Source organism: Anser cygnoides, chromosome 17 (genome assembly GCF_040182565.1).
Source record: "Anser cygnoides isolate HZ-2024a breed goose chromosome 17, Taihu_goose_T2T_genome, whole genome shotgun sequence".
NCBI lineage: Eukaryota > Metazoa > Chordata > Aves > Anseriformes > Anatidae > Anser > Anser cygnoides.
The window spans coordinates 13,285,040-13,302,630 of record NC_089889.1 but is presented as its reverse complement, the minus strand read 5'-3'; the positions used below and the strand labels follow the sequence as shown (position 1 = coordinate 13,302,630).

Below are 17,591 nucleotides of genomic sequence, written 5' to 3'. Positions count from 1 at the left end.
AAAAAAAATCTGGCATAAGGTAATAGCTGATGGAACAAAATACCTATCCTGCAGGGTCAGCTAAACTCCGTGGCACCACAGGTAAACTGCTGGGGTTCTGCAAGGTCAGAATTTGCGATGTTGGTCACGCTGCAGGGTTTGAGTGTAAATGGAGGCAAGTTGCAACAAGTGAGTGTAATAAAAGGAAGAGGAAGGTTGGACAAAGGTGACATTAAGCTTATGTGACTGTAAGTTTTGTGCTTGAGTGTCTTCATTGTCTCCAGAATATGTAGCCTTAAAATGACTGAACAAAATTAACTTCACCTGATGTAAACCTTTTTTGGTTTTGACTACATCCGTATTCCATCCATCTGTCCATCTTTTCAGTCATGTCTTGTTGCTGTGAATCGACCTAGTTTGCCTGAAAACTCATAACTTTGAAAAGGTATTTAACTAGACTCCGTAAATACTTTCCTTTAGTCTTGTCTGAGATTAAAACAATGAAAGTTTACCAGTCCTGGAATAATAATAATAGTGTAAGGTCAAGGATCAGTTCTTTGGGTTTAGCAATAAACTTTCATCCTTGTAGCCTGTCGTACCTTCTGGCTGCTTGGTGATAAAGATTTGTCAGTTCCAGCATATACCATATCGTATTTGTCAAGTGTGCTTTAGTTGTCTGTTATCTGCCCACCTCTGCCTCACGCTGTTTTGGTTCTGCTTGATAGTATGTTCATTTTCTTCCTCATTAATCCTGCTCTAACCACCTATATTCAGATGGTTACAGACTTCATATTTTCACAAATACTGTATTGTTTGTTTGGTAAGATATCCTGCGAAATCAGATATGAAACACTTTCCGTGTATCTTTAGGCATATTTCATGCAGGTAGCTGCGTGTTCATGTATAATTAAAGAGATGGCTCCGAAGCGCTGCACTAAGCCATTCCACCGCTGTGAATTTTTTATGAGGCACCTGTTTTGAATGAAGGCGTGGATAATATTTCTATGCGCCCAGCAAAGCTTTAATAATATATGTTTTTCTCTTTGGGAAATACAGTTTACTTAGTATTTCAAATGTAGTATATGGGACTGAAGTGTCTTTTTATTAAAGGGGAGTTGGAGGCTGTAGCTTCTATTTCTGTTGTGAATTGATACAGCTTGTTTGGATCTAACATTTTGGTTACAACAATATAATATTGCACCCAGTAATAACAGTATGGTGAAGCATTTAAATGTTTGAGTAGCTGAACCTGCTTGAGCATAGTATGGGTCAGAGTATAACAAGCGGTGAATGGCATCGCTTTGACTCATTTCTGCCTGGTCCAAAATGTTTTGAAGGCTGGAGCCTTCAGGACCAAAACTTTTAAGTGGAATTAAAGCTGCAAATTGGCTGCAAGAGCACTGTTTTGCAAGTGTCAACTGCAGCAGTACTACATAGATGAAAAATAGTCTGAGCTTGGTGTATTTCACAAACACCGCAGCCAGCTGTACTGAAAAAGGTATGTCTGCCCTTGCACAACAGCACTGCTTTAATTTGAAAGAACATTGCAAGTAAAGATCACTCAATGATAAAGTAATGTCTGAAGGAAGGACCGTGTAGAGGAATGTAAAGAGATGTGAAGTTGAGTTTGGAGTTAGAGAAAGGAGGACTAAGCGTGATTCATTCAGGGGAATGAAATATAATTGAAAGAAGACTAAATACGCTCTTGCAAAGTGTCAGGACCCTGCAAGGATCTGGGAAGTAATCTCTTCTGTTCCATTCCACTGCAGGCTTATAAAGGATTCCTAGTGTGTGTAAATCATACCATCGCTTTACTTTTTGTTTATCAGAAGCACATTGAAACTCTATTACTGACTTATCAGATAATAGTTCAAAGTGATGTAAATAGTAAAAAATAAAATTACTGCTGATAGAGCTGTTCTGTTTCAGCATTTTTTTTTATAGTTCAAACATCCCTATTGATGAAATATTGAACATCAGATTGGCAAAATGAGGCATTTATGTACTTTGGTTCCTTGAAATATGACAAAGGACAGTGTTTAATATTTCCTGCAGCAGCAAGGTATATGACACGAGGTTATTTTGGCTTTTATTTTATAGGTAGATCACAGTACTGAAATACTAGAAAGTTAAAATTAGTTTCCTCAATTTGAAAATATAGTTTAGTTTCCTCAGCTCTTGAAAATATAAAGGACTTCTGCATTTTGGCATACAAAAGGAAAGTAAGTTAGTGAGCATACTAATAGACTTGCCTGTCAGCTGAGCCATACTAGAATATTATGTTTTTTTAGCATAGCCTAGCCATAAAATCAACTACAGTAGCTTAAAATCTCATTTCTACCGGTTGGATTGTCACTGTGGTCAGTAACTTGCTAGTTCAGTGAGTAGGGCCTTGCTTTTGTGATTGTACGTGTGCACTTAGGAGCACAAGTCCCAGAAATCTGAAACTGTAAATCCAAGTGGAAGAGTGTACCCTATCTGCAACTTTCTGCTTTACAAATCCTGCCTTTATTATGTGTGAGCTCTAGAATGTAACGGCTGTTCATAAGATCACGACTTCTTCCTGAGTATGAAGTTGCTCACAGTTCTGAATTTCTTGTTTTCTGCTTAGGACTCGTGTTTCAAAAGTGAAATTAGGGTAATAAAAATATAGTGCCAACTTTAATACTTCTATTCATTCAAGTATAGATTGGAATTACCGATTTATCTGAAGAAGGCAGCCCCACACTTAAATTGTGTTGCATTACATTCAATACTTAAGCTTAACAAATGAGAAGTCTACACTGAGACTTTTCTTTCAGAACCACCTCTTAGTTTTGTATCTGCGTGTGGGTTGCCTTATCTGTTTAACATTCAAGATAATTTTGGAACCAGCAGTCTGTCTTTAATATAGCAAGAATTTCAAATAGTCATAGCGAAGACAACTTTAGAAGTTACAAACAGACGCTAGTACGAACAATTGTTTATGCAGCAGCTTTCCAAAACTGTGTAGATAATTAAAGACTGTCATGGAAGATTAAGTAAAAACAATTATTTGTAGAACAGCTCTGGATGAGTTAAGCAGCTAGATTAGCTAGGCAGCTGTGAAGTAGATAGTGCTCATGGGTGTGTCTTGCACATACTCCTACACTACTTCTTCCTGCCAGCCTCAGCTGTTCAGTTTTGTTTATTTTGATTGAATTTTAAATTGGTAGAAAGAAGATGGAAGATCTTGATTCTGTCCCAAGTGAAAGAAGATAATTGATATGGGGTCTCTGAATGGAGGAAAAAATGGAGTGATTTTACAAGTTTGAAGAAGTTGGAAATACTCTGATTTGTGAAAGCGGTGTTTTCCCAAGGAGAAATGCTGTTTGATGGTATTACTGCCTGAAGAGGTTTGACAAGTGTTACAGCTGCTGTGCCTTTTCTCACTAAAATATTTTTTGTAAATTCTACATGAGAAATAAATGGAGAGAGGTAGTATCTTACTGTTGGCACGTTTTTTGACAGCAAAGTTGTAGATTTGCAAGTTGCAGTACTCTCATTTGCATTTGGTGACCAAATGCCATCTGGAGCACCGTAGAGAATTTATACTTGACTCCTGTTTTTGTTTTTTGTTTTTTTTCTTGTACCCTGTGCATTCCACTTAGATCGTAAGCAGGTGGTAATTGTTTCTTTGTTAGTTGCTTGCTTTCTTTTTGCTAAGAGTACTTACGTCTGACATTTTAAACACCGTTTTTGTCTGACAGTTTAGTAGATAAATTTCTAATCTGCATATTGAGCTTATGGATACATTCCGTTTTGTAGGTTGCATCTGTGGCAGAGAATGCCTAAATGATCAGAAGTAATGCAGAGATTAAGACGTGCCTCTCTAATGAGAAAGGAGTTTTGTGGACTTGTAAGCGTGATCCCAGGGATGGGCTGTGGAAGTCTCTCAAGTTTTTAGGCAGCACCGTGAAAACTAATAACTGAGATTTGAGGTGTCTGAGAGGATGCAGTTGCATTTAAAGAACTTCCAGATTAATAGCTTGGTTGCCTAAAATCACTGTTTGATCCTGGTAGGTATTTGGGATTGCCATGATGTGCTCCTCTGTAGAGCTACCCATGCCGACAAACCAATATGAGGAACTTAGGGCATCGGTGAGAAACCCCTGGTACGCACCGGTGCCCGTGGCGCAGAAGTGAAAACACCACGTCGTGTCAGGGGCCTCTTCATACGGCTCCAAAATAGATGCTCAACAGTACCAAGCCTGTTGAGAGAGAATAAATGCAATTTTAGCATTTTGCTACTCTTGGGACATTAGTCCTCTTGGAAGTGTTTCAGCAGTTGGTGTTGACCTGCTCTCATTTCAGGTTTACTTAGAGACACCTTTCCCTCAAACAGATGAGATGTTTGGTCCTTTCCATACCACTGCTCTCTTGCAAGGAGAAGAGCAGTCTTCTGTGGGTTGAATTTTTTTTGAGTCAATCCCTTTTTTTAAAATGTATTTGGTATTTTGCGCTTGATGCATTAATTGCTGGAGGTAATTCCCCCAGAAGATACCAATAACCTTTGTAATAGGATAGATACATGGCAGGATTTTGGTGGAAACTTGTACGAAGAAGATTACTTGGTGTAAATTGGTTAAATCTTCCAGGAAGGAGTATTTATTTTTATTTTTTATTTTTAGAACATTCACAGCTTGGTAAGTTTGAAAATGTAGTCAAAATCTGATCTGTGACAGGAAAAATGTGGCGTTTCAGCTTTTTCCTGTTCCTGAATTGTTGCTGTGCTGGGCTGACACAGTTGTAATCCCGCGTGCTGATAAACGTGGAGAGAAAAAACGTTAGCAAAGGTAAGGACTATTTAAGGTGTCCATATTAGACCATACAGTTGGGGTCCAGGCTTAATTTCTGCTATTGTTTCTCTGCTTTCAGACTGCTGATGGGTAGATGGGAAGCTGTATGTTTCCACCTGTGTTTCTGGAGAGGAATAACTTGTCAGAGCTCAGTTTAGGTGTTTTTACTACAGCTGGATAGGATTCTTGATGTTGGCTTGTTAAGATTTTGAAGTTTATTTTATTTGTGAACATGTACAGGTTCTAAATTTACCTAATTTAGAGGACTTGAGTATGCCATGTTTTTCAGTGTTTAGTAGGATTTTTTTTTAAAAAAAGGAAAACTTGAAATTTGTAAATTTGTTTTTGTTTCTGCTAACGTAATAGAGGATACAGAAGCAGTGAGGAGTCTACTTTGTCTCAATCTGGACTAGTATACTTAGGGTCCTTTCAAGGTGCTGTGACTCCCTGTAGTTGTAAGGGATTGGGAAGACTATTCAGGGATATAATGAAATACGTTCTTAGCTGCTGTGTAGTGCTCAATATTGAATAAGATGTTCCTGTCTGTCTGAATGTGCGAAGTAGTACATAAAATGGGGAATAAGCACCACTTCCTGTGAAATGGGTATACAGATTAATAATACGGCTTTTAATGAAAATGCTCTTAAATATTCAGCTGTGTTACAAGCTTTTAAATAACTGAAGGTGGAAAAGAAGGGAGCGTTGGCTGCTGAAGCTGCATCATGGCTGACTTTGAGGCTTCTTTGAAACGGCCAAGAGCTTATCTCCTTGTTCCTTGTGTTGGTGGGCTCAGCTGAAGAGCATACCAGCACGGAACATGTATTACAGCGAGTTGTTTTGCGTACTCTAGAACACACAAAACTCATGACTATTGTCACGCACAGTATTATTGGAAGGAGAACAACTATTACATGGAAAGGCAGTTTACCAACAAGGAATAAAAGGAATCTAGCATGGAAGTAATTTTGAAGGCTTTCGATTTGAAAGGCGGTTTCTAATATCAAGCAGCTGAGTACCACTTATTAATAATTTGAAGTTAAATCTGAAAATGGTTAATTGCCAGCTCTTGAGTTGAGAGTGGAATTAACAAGTAGGTTCATATGACACAGGACTTTATTGGAATATTAAGTTACTGAAAAGTTTCTGGGCTGATTACTTTCAATACAGTAAGCTATTTGCATTTTCTTAATTGCCTAGCATAGATTATTTCCAAAGACGGGAAAACAAAGTTAAACTTTTAGAAAAATCTTTCAGAGAAGAAGATAGGATTTAGGAATGAATTCAAACTTTCTCAGCTTGCAGAATTGTTCTGTGACCCTTATATTTGACACTGTTAATTGGTGTCCGGTGATTGCCAGTTGAAGTTTAGCTTAGACAAAATAAACTTTTTCTTTTTCTTTTAAGGAGGCATTTGAAATGAGGTTATTATGCCATCATTTGGGATTAAGGAATTGCTTCATGGGAAAGTGTCAACTCCTTTTATAGAGAAGAAGTTGACAAAAGCCTTATTGTGTCTGGGCAAAATGTCTTCATTTTAGTCTGTTTTAGTTTTTTAAACAAATATTCTTTCCTCCACCCCAGCTTCTTCCTTATTTCTGCTTGAAAATTGGTTTATGATTATAGACAGCCAGCGTATGAGTTGTGTGAAGGAATCAGATCTGACTCTACCATCTAGACATCAAATCACGCTTTGTTTTTCTTTAGTTCTTTTCTTCAGTGGTTTTCCTCTGAACACTAACAGTGAATCTCAGTGCTTAGAGTAGTATCAAATGAATACATATGGCAGTCATGAATTCATTATCGATTCTAGTCGGCAGCATACCATTTTAATGTTCCACCTCTTTCCCCTTTTTACAGTCTGCAATACCTTGGCTTAAGCCTAAATGAGAAAAATGAAATTGACCTAAGGGCTGTGTAAAAGAGCCGAACACTTCCTATTTTCCCTCTGTCCTGAGAATTAACTTTTTAAATCCTTTCATACTTGGGAATTTGGTGATTTTACTGTTAACAGCAAAAAAAAAAAGTTTAAAGGAAATACGATGGAAGGTAAAACCAATAAATTCTCTACTGGACACTATAACTTTTTTTTCTTTACTTAGTTCTCCTGCTTTCAAAATACAATCTTAATTCAGTTGAAACAGTTGAAAATCTGAATAACTAATCTTTAATTATTGTCAGTTATCAAATAACAGTTATTAAATAACTTTTTTTTGTGGGGAAATAAAGATTTGGCATTTATTGTGAAACGATACTAGCTGCATTCCCTAGTGATCATTCATTGATTCTTTTGCAGGACTATTTCACTGAGTCTAGGCTCCATAGGAAATAGTGTACTTCTAGGGACAGAACAGAATTGGTGCTACAAACTTGGTAGTGTCCAAAAGTGTTGGAAATTCAAAGCTGAGATCATAATAGCTCAGAACCTCTTTCAAATAAAAGCTGGAGTGAGGTATTACTAAGGAATTGGAGCGAACTGTTGTATAAAATGTGCCTGGAATTAACAAGAGTGTTGAGACGAAACTGAAGTCCAACTTTTGAATGTAAATAAAATTGATGTGTTACCACAGGCAACTCAGTGAACCACGTAATTAGTTTTTTTCCATGAAAAATGAGACATTATGCTGCAGCTGCAGCAAAGCAGTATGTAAAGGATTTATATTCTAGTTATATGAAAATTAAACAATCATTAAAAGATTGTATTTTTAAAAGTGCTGCTTGAGGGGGGAAAATAGAAAAATCCAATCAGACAAATTTATTTTTCAGCAATGTGTTGGGCAATATCATCCACAGTAGTTGATGGTTTTTGCTTCAGGGGATCTCTTTTTTTTTTTCTTTCCCAGTGAAATGAACTCACTTAACTGTGTGAAGTAAATCTAAGTTAGCTTGAAGTGAAATCTGCATTAATAGAGCTCATTACTGATGTTTGTATTTTCATGTATTGGGTAATCCTAAGAACACAGGGTAAACTTTACTAGAAAATTTCATCGTTAAAAAAAAAAAATTCTTTTTTCTGTAAACAACCTTATAAACATACACTTGCATAATTGCAAAGCGATACATGGAATAATTAATGAACTTTTAGTGATATATACATGCTACTGCATTGCAAAGACAAAACATAGAACCACGACTCTTCTGAAGTTAACCCCTACTTTCTCTTTAAGGAGGTATGTTTTCCATTACATAAAAGTTACTTGCTTTATTTTAACACTCCTATTAAAGGTTATAAATCTTGATACACAATTTTTATCCTCAAGCTGGCAAGTCATTTTGAGTGGACTTAATTATACACGTGCACTTACTTATCCATGGATTTGATGGTAATCTGTATTAAAGTCCTTGGATACCTAAACGTGTACATATAGCAATTTGAAAGTAAAAGATTTGATATATAGTTCAGCGTGTCAGTGAGCAGCCATGAAATCTGAGAAGCAATGTAGTACAATGAGAATGAAGGTTTTTGAAAGTGAAGTCTGTTTCCTGAGGTTTATTTGAAACTACAGGGCATGGTATGGTTATAATACATCATTTCCAAACCAGCGTGCCATAAATACACAAATAAAACAATATTCTTGCATGGGATTAGGGGGAGGAGCAAGGACAAAACAGTTGAGTTGTAGTACATACAGTAGCTTAAGGACAAGGCTGAATTCTTACCTTTATTTCTTGCCCATGAGAATTGTGGGTTTCGGTGGGAAGACAAATAGGTGGAGGTCTGCTGTTAGTAAAGCTGGAACTTCCTGTTTAAAGACAAACCAAAAACCTGTGTGTTGCAGCCATTCATATAATGGCAATTGGAACTTCCAGCAAAACAATGCTAAATTGGTTTTCAGTATTTACCACTTAAATAATTTGAAGGAAAAGCGTACAATAGAGGAAAGGCACATTACTGGGGTATGCTTGCATTCTTAGTGTTCTAAACAATGTGGTAAGTGCGTGGCGACTTTATATTTAAAAGAATAAATTTCACCTCCACAATGAGGAGGGTTCAGTGGAAGGTCTGGGAACTTGTGCGTTTGAATATTAGAAATACAGAATAATAAAGGGAGAGGACGCAACGAAGTAGTAAAGTACTGATTGGGGCTGTTCAATCTGTGATCCCCACATAACAGCTCTGCCAAGAGTTGGTGGGGTGACGGGATTCCTCTCGGCTCGCTCCAGCGCCAGCCAGCTGCTGAATGGGAGAGGATCACTCTCCCAGTTGCCCCATCGTGCATCTCAGACTGGTTGTAAAGCGTGACCAAGGGAATGAACTGCCTGCATGGAAGGAGATTATCATCTCATTAGGACAAAAATGGGATGATACCATTAGGGGTTTTCTTTATGGAATCAAAGACCATAGTGGATGGAATAGAAACAGGTTTAGTGATCCCAAAATGTAGTTTTTGAGGAGTTTTACCAAGTAAGATGGAGGGTTTAATTAGGCAAATTTTCCATAAACTCTACAAAAAGAATCAAGATTGCTGTGACAGTAAAACAGAATAGCCTGTGATGTTGTAGAGTAACATGGCCACAATTGCACCTTAATTTGATCACCCTGCATTTTTATTTCCAGAGATAAATATAAGTAATGCATTCATACAGTTGAAAATGCTCCTCAAAGGCAGGGCGCTGAGAAGGAATTAAAGGTGGTTGGTGGTAATTGTCCTGACAGGAATGTTGGGGCAATGCCTTTGCGGAAAAAATGCTGATGTAATCTAGTGAATTAAAAAGGTGTTCCAGGGTTACTTAGATGCTTTTGTGTTTGGGACCAGGGATTAGTAAAAATGCACCTAGGTTGTTGCATATGGTCCTGGTAGCTGCCATCACAGATGTGGGAACTTGCATGATGCAGAGTCCAAAAAGATCTGTCGCCTTGTGGAGGAGCTGAGATAAGGTGAGGGGTGACTGATTATGGCATGTACACGTTTACACACGGAAAATAAATTTGGGAAAGAGTCTGCATTTGGCCAGAGTTCTAGAAACAGAAGAGAATGTCTGTGCTAACAAATGGTCTTATGTCAGAGCTGCAGTGTTCTGGAAGATCCTGCCAGTGAGCGTGGTAGGCAAAATTGTATGTTTCACAAGTCTGAGACTGGTCAACACACATTTTTTTTGGATCTCTTGAATATATGCTCTGTGGCAAGGCTGAGGAGTGGTGATGGGCCTTCCTGGTCCAGGGTTCTGTGGACCCTAACTCCACGGGGAGTGCAGAGAGCATCCCGAGTACCTGCTGGCCTCATAACGGTGAGAATCATATAGCCCTCAGTGTACTCATTCATGCCCTGTTTTTAAAAACAAGCAATCAAAAGCAACCTCATAAAACTCGATGCTTCAGGTTGCTTTTCAAAATGGGTCAGTGTTACACGGTTCTTACGGAGAAATTTCCCAGGGCAGGCTGGCACCAAGTTTGGGGTTTTCCTCTTTGGCACGCAGCATGAGCTGATGTCTGCCTGCTGGAGTTGTCTGGGCAAGTCTCACCTAATTATTTCCCTGTCACCCCAACGGTTTGGGGCATTTGTGACAGCACATGGGTGATGATCGAGAGGACAGCAATCTGTGCGGGGTAAGAGGATCCTCTTCTGGAGAGAGGGGAATAATTGTTCACAGGTCTGAACTCCTTTGCTAGTGTCAGGGAGCTTAATTCAAGTTGGTGAGAATTTGAGGTTGCACTGCAGAGATACCAGTGGTGGTGTTCACTGTCAAGTTGCTTCCTTAGGAAGTGCATCGCGCTGTAACGTGCTGGCAAAGTGGTGCATTTGGCAGCAGCTTACCGAAGGCAGTTCGGCTTTCCCATTGTAGGTAGCGTAACAGGAAAAGTAAAATATAGCAGAGCTTTCCGTCTGAGGGAGTTTTCACTTCTCTCTCTCTTCCTTACCCCCTTCTTACCTCAGCTAAAGAGGATAATTTCTATTTTTTCTTAATAAGAAATCTTCTACTGAGATCTTAATGATTGTGTGATGGGCTGGAATGCACCTTAAAAATAGTGTTTTTTTTTCAAAAGCATAATTACATTTTGTTCGTCAGAAAACTTTGTGACAAGCAGTGGATTGCAGATGGGGAATTACCACAGGAACATTTTTGTCCTTTACATGTATTTCTGACATATGTTGCTGTTGAATCATTTTCTGTAACTGTACAGAAATGTTCACTTTTTGTTCATTTATTTGGAAATGTCTCTTGTCCCCAGAACTTTATTAATAATTTGACTTGTTCAGTGACACTGTAGTTGTTCTGTCTCCTCTGAAATGTAAATAACGTTTTTTACAGCTGAGGGAAGGTTCCAATCATAGTATTGTTATATTTTTTTTCACTTGAAATTCGTAAAGCCATTCATATATATTCCATAATGCTCTCTGAAGAAATGGTAAGTATGAAGATTACTATTGTGACTACAGGGGGAACAGGAGAGCTTATAGTCTTACCGTGTTTATGGTTCTGGGAGTTGGTTAGCCAATTGTGGAATGGAAGTTGAATCTCTTGGTCTCTTCGAAGTTCAGTAAGATTTATTCCGGGCAATATTTTGTAACATGTGTTAACAAGATTCACTGGAATCCGTTCCATAAGGCAAATGAGGGAGAAGCGTGCATCTTCCTGTCATTTTTTTCTTCTCTCCCATGTGAATATGATGCTATTTTTGATAATATCATGGTAATAAACAGTGTGGTTATAAAGCAAGTACGGCTTTTGTATTCGATTGAAGTTCTCTGCTCTGGTGAAGTAGTGGATACAGAGCTGGGCTATGTTGGGTTGGGGTAAAATAATGAAAAGCTTAACTGAAAATCCTGCTTTTTCCAGTGGTATTCCCAAATGTGCCTGGGAATCGAGAGGAATTTGTCTGACAAAAGTTTTATGTGTTTACTTTGACTTCTTGCAACATGCAGTTGGCTTATTGAAAGATCGCATTTTCATGACTCAGTGCTGGACATAATTTTTTTGCTAGCATTTCATTTTGTATATAGGCAGGGCTAATGGCTCCCTAAAAATAAGTTATGGATTCTGTTGCTCTCCTTAGCAGCCCTTAATTGCTAGTACAACTCTGATTTTCTTTAAAAAGTGAAGTAAGATGTTCATTATTGTAACATAATGAGAGCAATTATGAAAATAAGATTTTGTTTTGTTGATGCAAAAGAGGTGCAAGTAATTCAACACCTGTAATATAAAGGTTCCCCTTCATTCCTTGTTCATTAAAGTACCTGGTGAAAAGGCTATATATGCTGCTACTCTTAAACTGCTAATACGGACAGTTACCTCCTTTTCATAGTAAAAAATCACTTCAGAATAGAGAAGTGAAGAGGCTGCTACACTTCTGTCTAAAGGGAAAAGGAAATGTTGTTCAATTTTAAGCCCAACAGGCCAATTCAAACACAGTAGTATTTGAGAATATTATTAGATAGATTATTATCTTCAGATGATTATTTTGAAGAATATGAAATATCCAACTAGAGTTCTTATCTTAGATGGAAAGAATCTTAATCCAACTTTGTTGGTCAAGTCTAACAGCCGTGGATGATTTTCATCAGATTTCTGTACGTACATCTGCTGCTGCTCTGGTCTAACATCCGTCTCTGTCATTGCTAGTGAATTTAAAAAAAGTAATAATTATGGTGGTTTTCATTTCAAATGTATATGCTTCAGGTGCTTAAAGGAGAAGTGGAATTAGAGTAATTCTCCCAAAGATACTTCATGGTTTTCCAGGTTGCTTAACGTTGTGTAGTACCCATGAAGAACTAGCAATACTGCAAACCAAACTGGAGTGCTGTGGAGACTTTCATACGCTGCATTTCTTAGTGATCTCTGAATGTTTTTGCAGCTTGCCCTTTGTGCTGTGTATTGCAGTGAGTGTCACCATAAGAACTGCATTTCTTCCTGGAGATTGCAGTAATGCAGTGTTAGGTTGTGTGTGCAGAAACTGTGTATTGGAGGTACGACTTCTTTGTAGTTCAGCAATATGAAAAAAGGATTTGCGTAAGTGAAATGCTGGATTATTTAATGGGACACTCTAAAAATACTTTGATACCTTGCTGCAGTATGGTCGACAGCCTTGTTTCCTCATCTGCTTGCTTGCCGGTGCTCCCAGCTCCAAGTCTCTGATCCATCTCGTCTTGGACCGTGCCCAGACTTAGAGCTGCACTTTATACCCAGAAGAGTTCACAGTCCAAATTGAGGAGTTTCCAGTCGTCTGTTTTCTTTCCCATTCTTTGGGAAACAATTTGTTCAGGAGCTAATGAACGGATGAGGTAATGCTGAGAGGAAGGAGCAGCAACGCGTTCCAGAGCGCTCTCTGGAGACACTCGCTTCTTGGGAGAGGCGATCCCTGGAAATGGGCAGCCTCAGACAGATGCCCACGGACCCAGCTGTCTGTAAAGCTCTCGCTGAGCTCTCAGTCTGTTTGGAAAGACTGAGCGATGCCCCTCCATCCCCCCTTCTTAAACTAAACCAGACTGTAGTAAGCATGATGTTTTATTGCTGCTTTTGCTGGAAACTGCAGTTAAGGCATGGAAAGTGGGAAGAAAAATGTTTTGCCTGTGAGACCGTGCTTAGTTTCAAAAGAAATGCACTGTAGTACTCGGACTCCTAACTCCTCCCTTTCTGGAGTCCTGCCCGGTCTTGTCCTAAAAGTTTCTCAGTAAGCCCACGAAATGCATATATAGCTGGTGAGCAAATGTTCTGCTTAAGTAGTCCTTATTGTTTACTTGCGTGTACATCCCAGATTTTGGGATTAAACTTTGTGCCACAGGGAGACACTCAGCTTTTAGTATGGCTGAGCCTGTGCTTTAGCAACACAAAAGTAATTTGAGCCTTTAAGTTCAGAAGTTAATTATCTAACCAAAAAATTGTAATAATTTATATATTTATATCTAAGCAATATATATTACATCTATAAAAATTTAAAAAATACATGTTGGGGGAAAATTTTTTTGAATTGGGAATCTACATGTTTAGCTCTCGGTTTTGTGTTCCTACAAGTATTTTGCATTTACAAAATGCATTCTTACATTATACAAAATACAGTATGTACAATACCAGATGTATTGTTACAAGTATTTTACATTTACTTATTCTTAAGAGTAAGCTTACTGGCAAACTTGCATTGTAATATGTAGGAAACGTGTTTACTTTTTCTTTCCTTCTTCAGTAACTGGATATGGTTTACTCTTTATCTGTTAACATAATGCACTGAATAGAAGCTAAAAATAAGTTCTCAAACTTACTTTGAAGGGGGGGGGTGGAGGGGGAAGGCCTCCTAGTTATGTTCCCCTGCCCTCCCCAGATGTCAGAAGGAGCAAATGACTTTTTAGCATTTTTTATCTGAATTTAATTGCTTGGTTTAACTAATGTGTGATCACTACTGAAAAAGCAGAGACCTTGGATTAGTCATAGATTGGAAAATCTATGGTAGCTATTCATTATTAAAGATACTATTTCATATAGCTGAATGGCATATACAAGAAACATGATGCTGATTTAGCTGAAATAACAGAGGAATGTGGAAGGAGCTGCACGCTGATAAGGCTGCATGATTCATTATTATGTTAGCTCAGAATCTTTCGCTGCTCAAACTGCTGAGCTGTGTGGTTTTGTGCTGTCATTTGTCTTTGTTTTAATGGGATTAAGTAATTATGTGTGCATTTTCTTTCAACTAACTAGCTTGATAAAAGCATGCAAAACTGAATAGCCTATAAATTGTCAGCTCTTCTGTTCTAGAAAAAGTGCTTTGATTGCACTACAGTTTTTAAGTCTTGGTGCATATATTTAGATGACCTACTGAGGTGGGTAAGCCTGTAGAAGTAGTTTATGTAACTAATGGGCTGAGAGTCTCCCCTTGGGAACGTGGCTGGGGGAGAGCAGAGCTCAGCCCGCAGTACAGAACTTTCAAAATAGCAATCCACAGTATTTTAAAACAGAAATAATGGATATGTAACCTAATGCAGTGGCCGAAGTGGCTATTCAGCTGTTCTCCCAAACAGTGGAATAACTCTTCATTCATAGTCATAGCAATGGTATTTGGTATTGACACTTACACTTTTGCTATGTAAGTAGTAGTTTAAATACACATTTTCCTACTGCTCTTGAAACTCTCTGCCTCTGTCCCATGGCTGTTAATACTTTCATTAGTGCTTCATTAGCTTGATATCCATCTATTCCCAAGTGTAAGTGCTAGTCATGCATCAGAACTTGTCATGAATGAAAAAGGGAACATTTGCGTTTAAGTACTTGTGTGTTTGGTATGTGATGCTATCAGTCCACTTCTGTTTATATACTTTCTATATGGCATGTGTCTACATTCAATTTTATCTTTGCTATTAACTTGAATTAAGTTTTACCTTGTGAATTTGTATAATCACTTACACAAAGTGGCTGTGTTTACTTGCTGCTTCCTGTTTGTTATAAATGTTACAAATGTTGGTCTGGGTTTTAATGTATTCAAAATGATAACTAATAGTAACTGTGCTGTAGTCCTCTCTGTTAATCTGTGTTGAAGCAGTCTGCATATAACAAGATTGTTTGCTGTTGTGCTGTCTCATTTCATGCTAGAACAAGCTTCTGTTAATTGCAATTAGTGCTAGTCTGTAGGTGAAGGTCTAGGGTTTCATTCTTGTGGCTCCAAGTTTTGTTGTCAGCAGGTACGGTGTTTCTTTTCCAGAGTTTGTATTTTAAACTCAACAGCACAGTTTCTGAATTTTGTGGAGTTGTCCCTATTTCATCACAAGTAGCCATGTAATGAATAGCCATTGAAATGAATAATGAATCACTGTATACGAAACATGCTTATCCTTTTTATTTGTACAATTTTTAAAGAGATGTCTGTATCAAGATAGCTCGTGAATTTCTACCTGAACATTGAACCTCTTGTCTTTATACTAGCTCTCAGCTGGTCCTTTACAGTGGTTTGCAAACCCTTTAGCTGATGACTGTAAGAGCAGGAGATGATGGTTACCCCTGCTGCTGTGCTGATAGTAACCAGGCACCCTAAGGTACCTTAGCCAAGCCAAGGTGTCTGTTTTTGTTTGGCAATTCCCCCCCTGCCTCCCACCAGCATAATCTAAGTTTCCTTAGCATTTTAATTTGGGAGGTTATCCAGGATGTGTATCCGGGATGTGGCGGAGGAGGAGGAGGGAGTTCTGGTCCACGGCTGCCTTTACATGCTACGATAAGCAAGAAGGCAATGTAAATGATTAATGACTGTTAAGGTGTGCTTGCTTATCACTTTGCCTTGTCTTTCTGTGTTCTGGTAGCAGGGGCAAACTGGGAAAGGGAGAGGTGTTGTGGGATTGTTTTAAAAGCAGCAGATAGCCAGTGGCCCTTTCTCTTGCACTCCTTGCTCCCAACTAAGTCTTCATGCTGAATCTCATATGGTAAAAATGTTGGATAATGACACAAAGACCTCTGCGAAGTGATGCCTGAGGAAGACAGCCTGCTGTGTGCATTTGATGCCACATCTGGGATGAGAGTATAAATTTAAAAAAAAAAAAACCACAACCCCGAAATCCCATGAACTGTAATTTTTTAAAAGCCATTGAATATATGGAGCTTGAAGAAAATCAAAGGAGTTGAGATACTTTGTATAAATATATTAGAACAGAATAGAGTGCAGAAGATTTACTTGCCACGGTGGTTGTCAATACGTAGTGAAATATTTAGTAAGTATTGTATTATTCTGTCACTGTGATCTGTCAAGCATTACCAGTTGTAAATTCCTATCACATGCCAGAAATAATAAATTTTGCAACCCAATAAAAACATACAGAAACTGTGGACTCACAAAACTTCATACCATTTACCATAACTTAGATTGTAGCTTCTGTTCAGTGTTGCAGCTGCCCATTGTACAAAGGGAGTTTTTGAAAATGGATGTACTGTGAAAATGCAGCTATGTTTATGTAATGATAGTTTATTTAATGGAAGCTTCAAAAAGAATTGGACTGCCCTGTGCAGTGTCCAAGGATGAGACTCAAAAGAAGTGCTAGGACCCTGTCATCTTAAGCAGAAGTTACACAGTTTGATTTCTTGGAAGTACATTCAATTTTTCAGAGGTGGTATCTGTGTTAGTATTTCAGTGAAATAAAAGCAGTTAAATAGATCAAAGCGATCTGTTTTGAAGGTCCTGTAGCCCACGCTATTTGAAATCTGAGGTTTTATTTCAGCTGCACCAGAAGACCTTACTGTGCATGGTTTTAAATCAGTTCAAACTATGAAGTGTCAATTTCATTGCCCACGTTAGTGGCTTGGGTGTATTTCAACACGCAGGTGGAACAGAGATCCTGGCTTCATTGCCACCAGAAGGAATTGATTTTGCTTGTCCCAGGACTGGCAGAATGATAAGATAATAGGCGATCAGGGTTAATCAGCATTTATACCTAAATACTACTGTGGTCATTGGCTTTTTTTGCCTACAGTGAGTGCATTGCATGGATGGCTTTAGGTCTTGGTGACAGTTTCTTTGAAGAGACACCATTTGTAGTGATGGCGTGCATTTGTGTCTGAGTTGTAGGAGACCCACACCTTGGTGTGCAAGTAAGGAATGTCTGCACGTGTGATCAACCTGAGGAACCCAGGGTGCGTTGAGTCGATATTTTGTGTTATTTTGCTGGTCTGCTGCAGTGCTGGTTTATGGTGGTCATCTGGGTAAGGCTGCAAAATGCCTGGAAATTACACTCCCAGGTTGCAAGTCCTTATGTTTCAGGCACAGTTTCTAGTTAGGAAGAGAGAATGTAGCCAGTGAAGGTTTGTAGATCGTTACCATGGATGTGTTTCCTTCATGATGCTCTACGTGCTTTTCTGCTCCAAAACCCTGGTATTGTGCTTGTGTGA

The 17,591-nt window shown here is 38.5% G+C and overlaps 1 protein-coding gene and 1 long non-coding RNA gene across 4 annotated transcripts in view; one reads left to right on the top strand and one right to left on the bottom strand.

Moving 5' to 3' along the window:
* Positions 1-17,591, top strand: part of MED13L (mediator complex subunit 13L) — a 191,383-nt gene that overhangs the window by 19,879 nt on the left and 153,913 nt on the right. The gene's annotated exons all lie outside the window — the stretch shown is intronic.
* On the bottom strand, positions 4,074-9,703 carry LOC136786542 (uncharacterized). 2 transcript variants are annotated; one of them, XR_010825468.1, is made up of 3 exons: positions 9,569-9,703; positions 8,454-8,536; positions 4,074-4,208 (listed from the first exon to the last, which is right to left on the bottom strand). It is a non-coding gene; the product is annotated as an uncharacterized lncRNA (long non-coding RNA). The 2 variants fall into 2 exon arrangements; XR_010825469.1 differs by lacking the exon at positions 4,074-4,208 and adding an exon at positions 4,626-4,759.